The sequence below is a fragment of the Acipenser ruthenus genome, unplaced genomic scaffold (genome assembly GCF_902713425.1).
Source record: "Acipenser ruthenus unplaced genomic scaffold, fAciRut3.2 maternal haplotype, whole genome shotgun sequence".
In the NCBI taxonomy this organism is placed as follows: Eukaryota; Metazoa; Chordata; class Actinopteri; order Acipenseriformes; family Acipenseridae; genus Acipenser; species Acipenser ruthenus.
Window position 1 is genome coordinate 1 of NW_026708321.1, and position 7,500 is coordinate 7,500.

Genomic DNA, 7,500 nt, shown 5'->3' on the forward strand with positions numbered 1-7,500 from the left:
CCAGCATGCCTCGCCATGGCCGCGGGTGCAGAGGCATGCTGGGAGCTGTAGTTTTGTTTTTTTCAGCTCTGACCCTGCAGGTCCGTGATGATGGTGGAGTGCTGGACGTCTTCCTTCTGCTCTTGCAGGAAGTGAAAGCTAGACAGCGTTCAGGGTGTAGGAGCGGAGTTTATAATCACGAAGCAGAACCTGAGAGAGAGAGGGAGGGAGGAGAGAGAGAGAGGGGAGGAGGAGAGGAGAGAGGGGAGAGGGGAGAGAGGAGAGAGAGAGGAGAGGAGAGAGGAGAGGAGGAGAGAGGAGAGAGAGGAGAGAGAGAGGAGAGAGAGGAGAGAGAGAGAGAGAGAGAGGAGAGGAGAGAGAGAGAGAGAAGAGGAGAGGAGAGAGAGGAGAGAGAGAGGAGAGAGGGAGAGAGGAGAGAGGAGAGAGAGAGGAGAGAGAAGAGAGAGGAGAGAGAGGGAGGAGAGAGAGTGGGAGGGAGAGGAGGAGAGGAGGAGAGGAGAGAGAGGAGAGAGGAGAGGGGAGAGAGGAGAGAGGGAGGGGAGAGGAGAGAGAGGAGAGAGGAGAGAGAGAGAGAGAGAGAGGAGAGGAGAGAGAGGAGAGAGGAGAGAGGAAAGGAGAGAGAGGAGAGAGGAGGGAGAGGAGAGGAGAGGAGAGAGAGGAGAGGAGAGAGGAGGAGAGGAGAGGATAGAGAGAGGAGAGAGAGGGGAGAGAGAGGAGAGAGGGGAGAGGGGAGAGGGGAGAGAGGAGAGAGGAAAGAGGAGAGGGGAGAGAGAGGAGAGAGAGGAGAGGAGAGAGAGGAGAGGAGAGAGAGGAGAGGAGAGAGAGGAGAGGAGAGAGGAGAGGAGAGAGAGGAGAGAGGAGGGGAGAGGAGAGGAGAGAGAGGAGGAGAGAGGAGAGGGAGGAGAGAGGAGAGAGAGGAGAGAGGGGAGAGAGAAGAGGAGAGAGGAGGAGAGAGTGAGGAGAGAGAGAGGAGAGAGAGGAGAGGAATTCAATGTTAACAAGGGAACATTATTCAGCAGCTTTCATTGGACTCTCTCCCTCCTTCCTTCCTTCCTTCCTTTCTCTCCCTCTCTCTCTCTCTCCCCCTCCCACACCTGCAGGAGATCAAACTGGACTCTTCCTTCCATATTGATAATTTTATTCTCTCTTCTGCCCATCTGTTTGGACTGGAAAGAGGAATCTCTGATCACAGACTTGATCCCTCGGATTCGACCAAGAAAGGAAACAGCGAGACCTGAAAACGACAAAGAAAAACACATCTTTAAAATCCATTCTCTCACCTCTTATTAGCTTTACTAACAGGATCACTGACCCCTCCCTTTAAAGGAGCGCTGACCATCTTTAAATCCATTCTCTCACCTCTTATTAGCTTTATTAACAGGATCACTGGCCCCTCCCTTTAAAGGAGCGCTGACCATCTTTAAAATCCATTCTCTCACCTCTTATTAGCTTTATTAACAGGATCACTGGCCCCTCCCTTTAAAGGAGCGCTGACCATCTTTAAAATCCATTCTCTCACCTCTTATTAGCTTTATTAACAGGATCACTGACCCCTCCCTTTAAAGGAGCGCTGACCATCTTTAAAATCCATTCTCTCACCTCTTATTAGCTTTATTAACAGGATCACCGACCCTCCCTTTAAAGGAGCGCTGACCATCTTTAAAATCCATTCTCTCACCTCTTATTAGCTTTATTAACAGGATCACCGGCCCTCCCTTTAAAGGAGCGCTGACCATCTTTAAAATCCATTCTCTCACCTCTTATTAGCTTTATTAACAGATCACCGGCCCCTCCCTTTAAAGGAGCGCTGACCATCTTTAAAATCCATTCTCTCACCTCTTATTAGCTTTATTAACAGGATCACTGACCCCTCCCTTTAAAGGAGCGCTGACATCTTTAAAATCCATTCTCTCACCTCTTATTAGCTTTATTAACAGGATCTCTGGCTCCTCACCTTCAATGCCTGCGCTCTGTTCAGCAGGTAAGGGAAGTCAAAGTTCTAGGATGTTGTATCCTGTGATGATATCGGGGTCCACGGTACGAACAAACTCCGCCCAGCCCTGAGAGAGAGAGAGAGAGGAGAGAGGAGGAGAGAGACAGGAGAGGAGAGGAGAGAGAGAGGAGAGGAGAGAGGAGAGAGAGAGAGAGGACAGGAGAAAGAGAGAGGAGAGAGAGGAGTGAGGAGAGAGGAGAGAGAGGAGAGAGGAGGAGAGAGACAGGAGAGGAGAGGAGAGAGAGAGGAGAGGAGAGAGGAGAGAGAGAGAGAGGACAGGAGAAAGAGAGGAGAGGAGAGAGAGGAGAGAGAGGAGTGAGGAGAGAGGAGAGAGAGGAGAGAGGAGAGAGGAGAGAGAGAGAGAGGGACAGGAGAAAGAGAGGAAAGGAGAGAGAGGAGAGAGGAGGAGGGGAGAGGAGAGAGAGAGGAGAGAGGAGAGGGGAGAGAGAGAGGAGAGAGGAGAGGGGATAGAAGAGATGAGAGGAGAGAAAGGAGAGAGAGGGGAGAGAGATGAGAGAGGAGAGGAGAGAGGAGAGAGAGGAGAGGGAGAGAGAGGGAGAGTGAGGAGAGAGGAGAGAGGAGAGAGGAGAGAGAGGAGAGAGAGAGAGAGGACAGGAGAAAGAGAGGAAAGGAGAGAGAGGAGAGAGGAGAGGGGAGAGGAGAGAGAGAGGAGAGGGGATAGAAGAGATGAGAGGAGAGAAAGGAGAGAGAGGGGAGAGAGATGAGAGAGGAGAGAGGAGAGAGGAGAAAGAGGAGAGAGGAGAGAGAGGAGAGGTGAGGAGAGAGGAGAGAGGAGAGAGGGGAGAGAGAGAGAAGTGAGAGGAGAGAGCAGACACTAATCATCGCTCTGTACAATATTGTATTATTGTATTGTAGTATAAAGCTTGTTATTAACTGACAGTGTTATTAGTACAGTATTATATTATTCAGATGCAATATTAAGTCCAGTGTATTTGGAGTTCCTATCTATTACAATGCCTTCAGCAGCAAGCAATATTAAGACCCCTCCCACCTGCAGTAGCCCCGCCTCCTTTCCAAAACACACCGCTATTCAGACCCCTCCCACCTCCGAATAACTCCGCCCCCTTGTCAAGCACACGTCCTTACTAAGCACCACCAACCTTGAGTAGGTCCGCCTCCTTGTCGAAACACAGCACCTGCGAGCCCACGATGCTGGAGCAGGATTTGAGGGTGAAGACGTTCCTCAGGAAGGGGTCGCGCTCCCCCTGTCTCTGCACCATGTTAGCGATCTGGATGACAGGGTCCTTATCAGCCTCGGGGAAAATACCTTAGAAAACACAGCGAGGAGAAAACACCTGAGAAAACATGAGACGCACAGTGATGAGAAAACCCCAGCCACGAGAAAACCCAGCCACGAGAAAACCCAGCACAAGAAAACCCAGCCACAAGAAAACCCAGCCACGAGACGCACAGCCACGAGAAAACCCAGCCACGAGAAACACCAGCCACGAGAAAACCCAGCCACGAGATGCAGTGATGAGAAAACCCAGCCACGAGAAAACCCAGCCATGAGAAAACCCAGCCACGAGAAAACCAGCCATGAGATGCAGGATGAGAAAACCCAGCCACGAGAAAACCCAGCTATGAGACGCACAGTGATGAGAAAACACAGCGATGAGAAAACCCAGCGCACGAGAAAACCCAGCCACGAGAAAACCAGCCATGAGACGCACAGTGATGAGAAAACCCCAGCCACGAGAAAACACACCCACGCGAAAACCCAGCCACGAGATGCAGTGATGAGAAAACCCAGGCCACGAGAAAACCCAGCCACGAGAAAACCCAGCCACGAGATGCAGTGATGAGAAAACCCAGCCACGAGAAAACACAGCCACGAGAAAACCCAGCCACGAGAAAACCCAGCCATGAGACGCATAGTGATGAGAAAACCCAGCCACGAGAAAACACAGCCACGAGAAAACCCAGCCATGAGAAAACCCAGCCACGAGAAAACCCAGCCATGAGAAAACACAGCCATGAGACGCACAGTGATGAGAAAACACACCCACGAGAAAACCCAGCCACGAGATGCAGTGATGAGAAAACCCAGCCACAAGAAAACCCAGCCACGAGAAAACCCAGCCATGAGACGCACAGTGATGAGAAAACCCAGCCATGAGAAAACACAGCCACGAGACGCACAGTGATGAGAAAACCCAGCCACGAGAAAACACAGCCATGAGAAAACCCAGCCATGAGACGCACAGTGATGAGAAAACCCAGCGATGAGAAAACACAGCGATGAGGAAACACAGCGATGAGGAAACCCAGCGAGCAGACACACAGTGATGAGAAAACACAGCGACGAGGAAACCCAGCGATGAGGAAACCCAGCGAGCAGACACACAGTGATGAGAAAACACAGCGACGAGGAAACCCAGCGAGCAGACACACAGTGATGAGAAACACAGCGACGAGGAAACCCAGCGATGAGGAAACCCAGCGAGCAGACACACAGTGATGAGAAAACACAGCGACGAGGAAACCCAGCGATGAGGAACCCAGCGAGCAGACACACAGTGATGAGAAAACACAGCGACGAGGAAACACAGCGACGAGGAAACCCAGCGAGCAGACGCACAGCGACGAGGAAACCCAGCGACGAGGAAACCCAGCGATGAGGAAACCCAGCGAGCAGACACACAGTGATGAGAAAACACAGCGACGAGGAAACCCAGCGATGAGGAAACCCAGCGAGCAGACACAACAGTGATGAGAAAACACAGCGACGAGGAAACACAGCGACGAGGAAACCCAGCGAGCAGACGCACAGCGACGAGGAAACCCAGCGATGAGGAAACCCAGCGATGAGGAAACCCAGCGATGAGGAAACCCAGCGAGCAGACGCACAGCGATGAGGAAACCCAGCGAGCAGACACACAGTGATGAGAAAAACACAGCGACGAGGAACCCAGCGATGAGGAAACCCAGCGATGAGGAAACACAGCGACGAGGAAACCCAGCGATGAGGAAACCCAGCGATGAGGAAACCCAGCGATGAGGAAACCCAGCGAGCAGACGCACAGCGATGAGGAAACCCAGCGACGAGGAAACCCAGCGATGAGGAAACCCAGCAACGAGGAAACCCAGCGATGAGGAAACCCAGCAACGAGGAAACCCAGCGATGAGGAAACCCAGCAACGAGGAAACCCAGCGATGAGGAAACCCAGCAACGAGGAAACCCAGCGATGAGGAAACCCAGCAACGAGGAAACCCAGCGATGAGGAAACCCAGCGATGAGGAAACCCAGCGATGAGGAAACCCAGCGAGCAGACGCACAGCGATGAGGAAACCCAGCGAGCAGACGCACAGCGATGAGGAAACCCAGCGACGAGGAAACCCAGCGATGAGGAAACCCAGCAACGAGGAAACCCAGCGATGAGGAACCCAGCAACGAGGAAACCCCAGCGATGAGGAAACCCAGCAACGAGGAAACCCAGCGATGAGGAAACCCAGCAACGAGGAAACCCAGCGATGAGGAAACCCAGCGATGAGGAAACCCAGCGATGAGGAAACCCAGCGAGCAGACGCACAGCGATGAGGAAACCCAGCGAGCAGACGCACAGTGTGTGTGTTTGTGTCGTCCCTCTCTCTCCCTCTCTCGTTTCTCTCGTTACCTTTTCTCCCGGCACACTCTATATCGAAGCTCAGGACTCTCAAGGGGGCGATTTTTTTGCCACTCCCCCTCCGGGGGGTGAGAGATCAGATCTGTCCATCCGATGTCCACTTCTATTTGACACAGGGACGCCTGAGAAAGAGGGGGACAGAGAGAGAGACAGACAGCGAGACATTAGCGCTGGACCACAGCAAGCGAACTATACCCTCAATGATCTTCAATGACAATGCAGACAGAGAGACAGAGACACACAGACAAGACAGACACACACACAGACAGACAAACAGACAGACACACAGGACAGACAGACACACACACAGACAGACAGACACACACACAGACAGACAGACAGACAGACAGGTTGTGAGTTCACCTTGCTGGGCTCCTCTGGTGAAATCTCTCCTCTCAGTTTGTATTTAAGAGGAGGGAGTTGAATCCAATTACAACCCACGACATCACAATCCACCATGAATCTGAGAGCGAGGGGAGCGAGAGAAGAGGGGAGAGAGAGAGAGAATTAATACATCACAATCCACCATGAGCTACAGCTCCCCAGCATGCCTCTGCACCCGCGGGCTGTGGCGAGGCATGCTGGGAGCTGTAGTTCTTTATGCTGCGGTCTCCTCTCACAAGCGATACAGACCTCTATTACGACACATCATGTAAAGAAAGCATCGCGATTCATCGAGACACAGTGAATCGCTCCAGCCCTGGCTATAGGACTACAGCTCCCAGCATGCCTCTGCACCCGCGGCCATGGCGAGGCATGCTGGGAGCTGTAGTTCTTTATGCTGCGGTCTCCTCTCACCTGATTTCGAAGTCTATGTTCGCCTCGTAGGACGTGTAGCTCTGTGTGGCCGAGCTGCCCAACTTGAACCCTTGTTCCAGCAGCCGTTTGGCGGGGGCGATGAGGCGTGGCGTCGCCATGGTGATCCGCAGGAAGTCGCTCTGCTGCTTGCCATGGTAACCGTACATACCTGAGCAAAAAAAAAACAAACAGCAAGACTAGAACACGTCACACTGATTATAAGAGAATCTATTCTCTCTGTCTTATCAGCTCTATTAAGATTGTGTCTGTCTGTCTGTCTGTGTGTGTCTGTATCTCTATCTATCTGTCTGTCTGTATCTCTGTCTGTATCTGTCTGTATCTCTCTGTCTGTATCTATGTCTGTCGGTCTGTCTGTGTGTCTGTCTGTCTGTCTGTCTGTCTGTAGCTTTAATGACACTAAACTCTTTTCAGAATGTAGTAAACTAACACAGATCCCAAGAAGGAGGGATTATATTGTAGCGTCAAACTGAACAGGATTGTGGGGCTCTGTCTGTCTGTGTGTGTGTCTGTCTGTCTCTCTCTCTCTCTCTCTCTGTCTGTCTGTCTGCAGCTTTAATGAAACTAAACTCTTTTCAGAATGTAGTAAACTAACACAGACCCCAAGAAGAAGGGATTATATTGTAGCGTCAAAACTGAACAGGATTGTGGGACACTTGGGAAGAGACTGCTGGACAGACATGGGGGGGTGTGGACATGGAGATGGCACTCACTCTCTTTCCTGCAGATGTCCACGGCGAGGACAGCTTGGGACATATTCTCCTTGTTGGATCGCATGTCCCTCAGGACAGCTGCGTTGAAGTCTTTCTTAAATTCACCAAGTTGAGAGGCAGAGAAACCTGGAGAGAGGAGAGAGAGAGAGAGAGAGAGAGGAGATAGAGGAGAGAGGAGAGAGGAGAGAGAGGGGAGAGAGGAGAAAGGAGAGGAGAGGGGAGAGAGGAGAGAGAGAATTTCAGAGGGCTGGATCGCATCAATATCAGGGTCTAGCGCTGTATATTATAAAGACATTTCAGAGGGCTGGATCGCATCAATATCAGGGTCTAG

The 7,500-nt window shown here is 51.8% G+C and overlaps 1 pseudogene; it reads right to left on the reverse strand.

Annotated features, from left to right (window-relative positions):
- Positions 1–73: 73 nt before the first annotated feature.
- The window catches only part of LOC131731599 (DNA polymerase delta catalytic subunit-like), a 13,219-nt pseudogene continuing 5,792 nt past the window's right edge, over positions 74–7,500 (reverse strand).